Below are 9,944 nucleotides of genomic sequence, written 5' to 3'. Positions count from 1 at the left end.
CATATAGGATATCTCCTCTTGTGTCTTTGGACACATATCCTTCATTAGTTTAAAATGACTAGCCAAAGTTGTAGAAACTGGTTTTGCATTTTGCATTGCAAACCTTTCTAGTACCTTCTTGATGTAATCTTCTTGAGATAGCTTTATTGTCTTCTTCGTTCTGTCCCTTGATATTTTCATACCAAGTATCCTCTTTGCAGCACCTAAATCTTTCTTTGAAAAAGATTTGGACAGCTCCTCTTTTAGGTCTTTGATGTCCTGCATGTTAGCACTTGCAATCAACATGTCATCAACATACAAAATTAGGATGATGAATTTCCCATCTCCCAAATTCTTCGTGTAGACGCAGTGATCCGAGTTGCATCTTGTGAATCCATGATCCAACATCCATCGATCAAACTTCAAGTACCATTGTCTTGATGCTTGCTTTAAACCATACAAGCTCTTCTTTAATCTGCAAACCATTTTCTCCTTACCTTTTACTTCATACCCCTTTGGTTGAAGCATGTAGATTTCCTCCTCTAAGTCACCGTGAGGGAATGCCGTATTTACATCCATTTGCTCGAGATTTAGATCATGAGCAGCCACAAGGCTTAAGACAAGCCTAATTGAGTTCATTTTTACAACAGGAGAAAATATTTCATTGAAGTCAATACCTTTCTTTTGAGAAAAACCTTTTACCACAAGCCTAGACTTGTACCTTTTCTTCCCACCTTCTTCTTCCTTTAGCTTGTACACCCATTTGTTTTGAAGTGCCCGCTTACCTTTAGGCAACTCAACCAACTCCCATGTTTGGTTGCGATGTAGTGAGTCCATCTCCACTTGCATGCTCTTCGTCCATTCTTCTTTGGATTCATGTTGCATAGCTTCTTCATATGATTCGGGCTCTCCAGAATCTGAGATCAAGAGATGGTTGAAGGAAGGAACAAACCTTTCTGGAGGTCTACTTGCTCTTGTAGATCTTCGGGGAATAGGTTGAGGCTCCTCATTTGGTTGACGTTGTTGCACATTGTCACTGTTTGCAGTCCTTGAGTCTTCACCATCCTCAAGATCCATGTACTCATCACGTGTTTCTTTTGTTTGTTTTCTTTCCAAGTAATCTTTGTACATATTTTGTTCGTTAAAAATTACATCCCTACTCCTTAAGATTTTACCATCTTCAGGATTCCATAGGTGATACCCAAAGTCTCCTTCTCCATAGCCAATGAAGAAACACTTTTTGGACTTTGCATCTAACTTTGATCTTAGGCTTCTATCTATATGCATGAAAGCCTCACACCCAAACACTTTGAGAAATGCATAATTCACCGGTTTACCTGTCCATGCCTCTTCTAGAACTCCCCCATCCAATGCCGTTGAGGGTGACCGATTGATTAAGTACACAGATGTACTTATAGGTTCCGCCCAAAGCTCAAGCGGTAGGCCTACATGTAGTCGCATGCTTCGTGCTCGCTCCATGATTGTCCTGTTCATCCTTTCCAAAATCCCATTTTGTTGAGGTGTCCTTGGGGTTGTCCTTTGCCTCCGAATGCCATTGCTAGCACAAAAGCTTTCAAAAGCTTGGCTGCAATATTCGCCTCCATTGTCGGATCTGAGGCATTTAACCTTGGTACCTGTTTCATTCTCCACAAAGGCTTTCCACCTTTGAAATATGGAAAATACATCGGATTTATTCTTTATGACATAAACCCATGTTTTTCTAGTCGCATCGTCTATGAATGTTACATAGTACAATGAGCCACCAAGTGATGGTGTACTTGCAGGACCCCAAACATCAGAATGAACCAACTCAAGTTTTTTATTTTTTCTTTCATTTCCTGATTTTTGAAATTTTACCCTCTTTTGTTTACCATAAACACAATCTTCACAGAACTCTAAGTCCACTTCTTTCAAACCTAGTAGAAGCTTCTTTGTTTGAAGGATTTGCATTCCTTTGGCACTCATATGCCCAAGTCGGTAGTGCCACACCGCACTGTCAACTTCTGTAGTTGCTGCACAAGCTGAAGGTTGCGTGCTAACAGTACACAAGTAAAGTGTACCGACTTTTTCACCCTTGGCAACCACCAAAGATCCCTTTGAGATCTTCCACCGTTTGTTTCCGAATGCAATGTTGTGACCTTCATCGTCCAATTGTCCTGTAGAGATCAAATTTTTGCGAAGAGAAGGAACATGTCTAACATCTTTAAGCTTCCATTCATCTCCATTAGCAGTTTTGACAGAAACTGTACCTTTTCCGACAATCTCACAAGCTTCATCATGTCCCAAGTATACATACCCAAAATTACCTTTGGTGTAGTCTTGGAAATGTTGCTTGTGTGGTGTCACATGGAATGAAGCCCCGGAATCTACTATCCAGGAATTAGACACATTGTCTAATGAGAGAATTAGAGCATCTTGCTCTACTTTACCTGCCACATTGGCCTCCGATGTTGGCTTATTGTCTTGAGACTCTGTCTCCTTCTTCTTCTTGGACCAGCAATCCTTCTTGACGTGGCCCTTCTTGCCGCAGTTCCAACATTCAAGAACTGACTTTGTGCGTGACTTGCTCCGCCTTGAGCGATCACGACCCTTTTGGTTTTTGAACCTCTCCTTAAGCCTTCCTCTTGTTTCCACTGATAGTGCAGCACTTGATGATTCTCCTGTGCTTCTCCTTCGCATTTCCTCGCTTAGGAGAAAACCCACAACATCATCAAACTTAAGAGTATTTGTGCCAGAGATAGAATTACTTACAGCCATCACAAGGCTGTCCCAACTATCCGGTAGAGATGATAGTATAAGGAGAGCTCGCACTTCGTCATCGAAATTTATTTTCACTGATCGAAGTTGACTTATGTTTGTGTTAAAGTCATTTAGGTGTTCTGCAACTGAACCATTCTCTGCCATCTTTAGATTGAACAAGCGCTTCATAAGAAATACCTTATTGGATGCCGATGGTTTCTCGTAGAAGTCGTCAAGTGACTTCATCAAGTCCTCCGTGGTCTTCATCTCCGAAACATTGAAGGCCACCGTTGACGCCAAGCTTAACCGGATTGTTCCCAGTGCCTTTCGATCAAGGACAATCCATGCTTCATCTGCCATTGTTGCGGGCTTCTTCGCAAGACCGCCTAGTGGCAAATAGAGGTCCTTCTGGTAGAGATAGTCTTTAATCTGCATCTTCCAATGTTGGTAGTTTTTGCCGTTGAACTTCTCAATCTTGAGCTTCCCTTCCTCCGCCATAACTCCCACTCAATTCAAGGAATCCTTTCCTTGAGATAATTTAGCTACGAGCAAACCTTGCTCTGATACCAGTTGTTAGGAAATAAGACGTAGCTAAATAGATAATTGAGTAGATTACTTAATGGAGAGAGACAGATTTACATACACAAGATTATAGAGTAGAGAGAGAGAGAGAGAGAGTACACACGATATACGTGGTTCACCCAATGTGGGCTACGTCCACGGGAAAGCAGCCACTCAATGGCTTTAGTACTTCAAAACAAGAAGTAATTTACAAAGGGATTATACCCTTAATGGAGCTCCCGCCTTGCTTCACTCTCACCACCTCACACTCACCTTGTTGCATCAACTTCACACTATGAAATGTGTGTAGAAATGGCCTCCTTTTATAGGCCAAAAGGGCTGCCCTCTCTTATGAGAGACAGCCATGTGTAGCCGCCCTTGTGCGAATAAGTCCAAATCGGACCCTCCAATCCGCCCATGTGTGGCCGCCCTTGAGAAGACAAGTCCGCTTTTGAATTCGCCACCGGCCATTGAATTCGGCTACCGGCCACCGGCCATTGACTTCCGACCACCGACCATCGGCCATTGACTTCCAACCACCGACCATCGGCCATTGACTACCGGCCACCGGCCAACTGACCGGTTGTTTTCCGACCACTTTCCGGCTGCCGTTCGGCCATAATATTCCGGCAAAAAAAGAATATTCCGGCCTTTAAAGTTGCCCTTAATTCTTGTCCGTGAAAATTTTGGTTTCCGGTGAGTGATTTTCCTTCATGCACGATGGCTTCTCCTCATAATGGGGGCCTTACAAATGTGCGCTTTTACCACAGAAAATTACAAGGGTAAATCAGGCTCCATACTTAACAATTCATGCAAACCTCTCAATTTTGTCATTGCTTCTGTTGCGGTTAGTTTCTTTCCAAACCTATCAAAAATTGCCTACTTCACCAGCTCCCATGTTTTCTTTTTGTCTTCCTCTAAACCTTCAAACCACTCGCAAGCTTCTCCTTTGAGTGCAAAAGGAAATATATGAAGCTTTGCTTCATCATTCAAAATAAGCATACCAAGTGTATGCCGCTCGAAGTCAGCAATTCAGTCCTTTACATCCTCCTTCCCGATGAACACTAGCTGATTATATGCCATCCCTTCGAAGTCACTTCGCCCTTGCTTGAGTAATTTCACAAAAGTTGAAGTCTTGTACCTCAATCAAACCACCACTTTTCTTCAATGATGTTCGAACTTTACAGCAAAATCGCTTCACTTGGGTGCACAACCGGTAAATTTCCGCTCCCCAACGGGATCGCCAAAGGATGATGGAGCAAAAGACATCGTGCGCACATTCACACACCCAGACAACTCAACACCTCACAAGGAATTTACTTAAATTCCAACCCACACACACCTACACTCAAGAGCTCAATAATAATACTAGCCACAAGCTCAATTCAAACTCCAAACGCCTTGACTTACAAGCCCTTGCCTGCTTGCAGACACTACAAGGTGAGTCGAGTTGATCAACACTTGAAATCACACTTGATGGTGAAAAATATATACAAGAAAAACCATCAAAAATTCAAAAACTCGAGCCACAAAAGGCCACTCTCAAACCATTGCAAAGCCTTCACCAAACTCCACTCTGTTGGACTTTTTGGAGGAGCTCCAACCCTAATGGTACCAATACAGGGTCACATAGCCTTGCAGAAAGCCGCACCCTCTATCCTCAATTCCTTTCACAGACACATCCATGGAAACCTTAAAACTTCCATAGACTCTTGCAAGTGCAAAATGGAAGAGAGAAATCTCTTATTCACTCCTCCACACACTCGAAAACAGGACACGAACGCGATGGGACTTCACTAGATCACCACCTGTAGGAACATTGCTTCCTCCCACACACAGAGAGGTGAAAGTGCTAGTACTTGGATTCAAAAATTCTCCTTCATCCTGGACCATCATGGCACCATGAGTGATGTGGCAATTTGAAGCCTTTTCACACCTTTTTTGATCATTTTTTGACCTTTTTTGGTCCAGTTTTGGCCAATTTTGACTCCCGACGTGCATTTATCATGGGAAATACCACAAACGGACTCCCTAACTCACCAAATTTTGGAAGCTTGATCCTTGATACGAAAATCACTTTGCTACATCCTCATATTCCGTTTTTGTCCACTTCTAGGGTGGTGCACGCATCACCGCAGATCAAGCACCGTAAATAGGCATTGGCCAATTCTCTCGGGTGGGATGAGATTGCCCGCACTTGGCGCTTGCATTATTTACATCCTAGAAAGATCAAGAACATGTTCTAGAGCCAAAAGAGGCCACCAAGAACCATATCCAAGGTCGGGATACCCTATCCAGACATATTTTTGTACATATGACCATGTAACACACCAAAAGCGGTCTATCAGTGGCTTTTGTAACAATCCAACAAAAATCACATTGTATGTAAAGCGTGAGGGTGATGTACTTCTCATTGTGGTTCTCTATGCACATGATTTACTGATCACTGGACCAAACGATAGACCTATTTTTGAATTTAAGGATGATTTGAATGCTACTTTCAAGATGAAAGATTTGGGGTTGTTGCATGATTACTTGGGTATACAATTTAAGTAGTGTGATGGTGATATTGCCCTGTGTTAGAACAATTACATAGAGACATTGCTATGTAAGTTTGGAATTGAGATTGCAAACCTATTGCCACTCCCATGGAAATAGGTTTGCAATTGAGTCTTCATGATGATGGTGATCCTACAGATGTCACTCTTTACCAAAGTGTTGTTGGATGCCTCATTTATGTATGCAACACGAGGCCAGACATTTAGTTTTCAGTCTCACACGTCAAAAAATTAATGCATAGCCCAAGGTCTAAGCATTGGCAGGATGTCAACAGGATTTTTTTCTACTTGAGTGGAACTTTACACCTTGGCTTGTTTTATCCCAAGAGAGATCATTTCCACCAGACTTATATGCTTTTTTGGACTCAAATTGGGATGGTTCTTTTGACACGCAAGTGTCCACAAGTGGTTTTTGTTTCATGCTTTGCAGCTCATGTATATCATGCTTGAGCAAGAATCAACCTATTGTGTCCAGTTCTAGTTGTGAGTCTGAGTACAGGGAAATCTTCACAACTATAGTTGAGTGTGTATGGCTTAGATGCCTTATGGATGATTTGGGTGTTAGACAAGACATTGCCAACACTATCTACACTAATAGTCATAGCGCATTGGCAGTTGCGAGGAACCCAGTTTATCATGCTCGCACAAAGCACATTGAGATGCATTACCACTATGTCAGGGAGAGACTCTCAGTAGGAGAGATCAGCTTGGCTTATGTGCCAACACAGGACAACCTTGCAGATCTTTTCACAAAGGCATTGTCTCGTGAGAAGTTTGAATCTTTTCACAAAGATTTGAGCTTACTCCCCTTTTTGGACTGATCATGTCCTCATGGCATGTCACTTTCCTTTACTCTATGTGCCAGCTCTCATTCACCACATCACTCCAGAGGGGATTTGTTATCATATACATGTGGTAGTGATGTGTGTAAACACACTTAGGACTGTCGGGGCACTTTTTCCCTCAGTAAGAGGTTTATTCCCCCTTGCATTGTATATACGCCCATCATTCTAGTGCTATTGATCTTTCCCTTGCACACTAAGTAATACACTCTCTATTGTGTGCCTTGAGCTTACTTTGTCTTCTCCAAGCTGTGTGTGTTTTCTGGCAACCCTAATTCTTACAGTAACTTGGTAAAAATTGATTATAAATCAATATTTCCATTGCACACTAAGTAATACACTCTCTATTGTGTGCCTTGAGCTTACTTTGTCTTCTCCAAGCTGCGTGTGTTTTCTTGCAACCCTAATTCCAACAATAACTTGGTAAAAATTGATTATGATTTTGTCTTGGTTATTTCTACAAAATGATTCAAAAAGGACACTGTAATGCTTGATTGTGAAACCAAACTATTGTGAACACTAGTTTGGTACCAAAAAGGACACTTTAGTGTCCTTTTTAACGAATGTATATAAGATGGTAGATAAAATCTAGAAAAGATCTCAAGAAATGCTTTTGAAAACTTATAAAATGTTGTCCAAAGTACTCATAATAATAATCCGTCACTCTTGTGCACAAACTCAATAGTAACTACACTCATGAAAAGCACCTACGCAAACAACAGTCAATGTTTCACTAAATCTCATACTATAGTCTAAGAAAAAAATGAATAGTGTGCATGCAATAATGCATGGTAAGTCGCATGAAAAAAATAAATCTTTGTGACTAGAATTAAATATAGAAAGTCGTGTGGGTCAAATATGTAGCGTTTACAAATTCAATCAATAAACACATAAAACCTTTAGTTCATCTAAATTTGCAATTTCTTATCATGCATATATTTTAATTCTAGGACCCCATTAAGGTGATACTATTTGATGGTTATACAAGAAACATTTGGTGATTTATGTCATATTTCAAAAACTATGCATGTTGTAATTCTTATTTCTTAGTTATCAATCTGGATTTTTCCATTCATCCCACCCATTTGTATACAAATACCTCATATGGACACAATTTGGGAATCTATATGCACACTTCCCTTGGTTTTTCGTAGCAATTTTTCTCAAAAAACTATGTACTATATTTTTTTTTAATAATCTCAAATTACAAGATGTTTGTGAGTTTGAAAACTTTTAAAATGCTTAGTTGATGGGTATTGGCCTATAGATACATTGTAGACCTTAAGTTTTCCTACATTACCTCATCATGTCAAATGAAAGAGGCCTTGAAAGACCAAAATTTTACTCTTTGTGAGGAATCCTAATTCTCGAGAAAGTTTTTCGAGCAGACAAGAAACCAAGCAAGCACATACAATGAAAAAGACTAGATCTAAACCTCAATGATTACTCTATAGAGGATAGTATAGCAAAGTAAATGCAAAACCCAGCATAACAATGGCACAAACCCCCTAGGGCTCAACCTAGATGTAGGGTATTTTTGTGACTCCAAAAACATGGTGTGGAAACCCCATGCTTAATATCACGTGAGACATCATCAATGAATTGTACATACCTACTTGAATTTTTCTAGTTGTCCACACCATCTTTACAACATTTACCTCGGGCCAATATTCTATGTGTCTCTATGTGTAGATGCATATCCTCCCACCAATGGGTTTGATGACTATAACAAGATCAAGCTCCTCCTCCAATACCACACTTATAATCACAAAGATGAGCCTTTTCTTCATTCACAACCTTCTTGCTTATATTTGATCTATTCATCTCTGTCTGGACTTTGAAAACTCATTTCTGCCATCCACCCTGAGTGAGATTAGCCAAATTTCTAAAGACGGGCCAACAGATGAATGCTTTAACAATGTCTGGGAAAGGTCTTACAAACCATGGCGATTGCTTGTCTTTTCAACTTTAAGGTAGACATTGTACTTTACACTCCAAAGCATGGCCATTGCCGTATCTATCTAAGAAACCTCATATAGTCAAGCTTGTGGCAACATCATGGTCCATAAATGGCTATGTGCCTAATCATTGTCGATTGCAAGGTCACTCAAATGGGTTATTGGAGCTCCAAATTGTCTAAAACACAAAGATAAACCAAATTTTAAAATGTGAGATCCTTAATTTTAAAGACATTAGAAAATATAAAAATATAAAGTAATTTTTAAATTGGGTCCGCCCGATCTGCCTTCAACATGATTTTGATTCAAATTACGTTGATCTAGTTAAATGTGTCAATTGTGAAAGTTTCTCTCATTAGTTATATGTTAGCACTTGGTCTGTGTGAAAGTGAAAGAGTACTTTGAGAGTGGGCAAGGTTTGTGAGAGAGATTCATGTTTCATAGGTTTAAGATGCTTCCTTTATAGTCAATGCTAAAAGAAACTAGGTTCAATGTAATCCCATTGAGTAGCGTTAAACGGTAACCTTGCATTTGCACTACATTTCTACTCAAATGTATATATTTTTATCAAAGTTTTAACGTAGTGCTCATTCTCTCTTTCCGTAATAGCATTTTTCTATACAAACACCTTACCCTTCTTAGATCTTTATGCATTTACATCATATTTCTCTCTTCATGCTAAATGTAAATAGTAAACTTAATTCTACTCTCCTAATTTTTTACTGCATATTATTTTAACTAATTACCTTTACTAATTTAAATAGCTATCTACATCCCATAATTTGTAAATAAATAATTTATGGGCACTTATCTACCCATCTTTTCTCAAGGGTAGGGTTAACCTTGTAGGCCTTCCCTTCCCCACCACTATGTGACCCAACTCTTGGATCATTTACTTGTGTTGGTCAACAAATCTTAAATATAATGTATATCCCCAATAAATAAAACTTTATTGGAGCCTACCTCATTTGTTTAAGGTGGATTCTCTTTTGAAAAAAACATACTACACCTTGGATGCATACTAAAGGGTCCCCTACAAGGAGACTTGGTACAAAAGGTGTTTTGGATGCATCTTGAACGCCTTAGCTCGTGGATATACTTGAGGAACACTCCAAAATCAGCTTAAACACTTTGAGAAGGTCAACTTTGCCTTTTATAGCACCTAATTCTGACTTACAGGCTGAAAGTTAAAGTGAAAACAAGGTGCTGCGGACACTGTTACTGCAGGTTAAAGTTACAATCAGATAAACCACAAAGGTGAAAAGTTTTCTTGACTTCTTCAACATTCTAAAATACCAATGGGGAGT

This window comes from Adiantum capillus-veneris, chromosome 9 (assembly GCF_014529385.1).
Source record: "Adiantum capillus-veneris isolate H3 chromosome 9, ASM1452938v2, whole genome shotgun sequence".
NCBI classification, from domain to species: domain Eukaryota; kingdom Viridiplantae; phylum Streptophyta; class Polypodiopsida; order Polypodiales; family Pteridaceae; genus Adiantum; species Adiantum capillus-veneris.
This window is presented reverse-complemented; position numbering follows the sequence as displayed.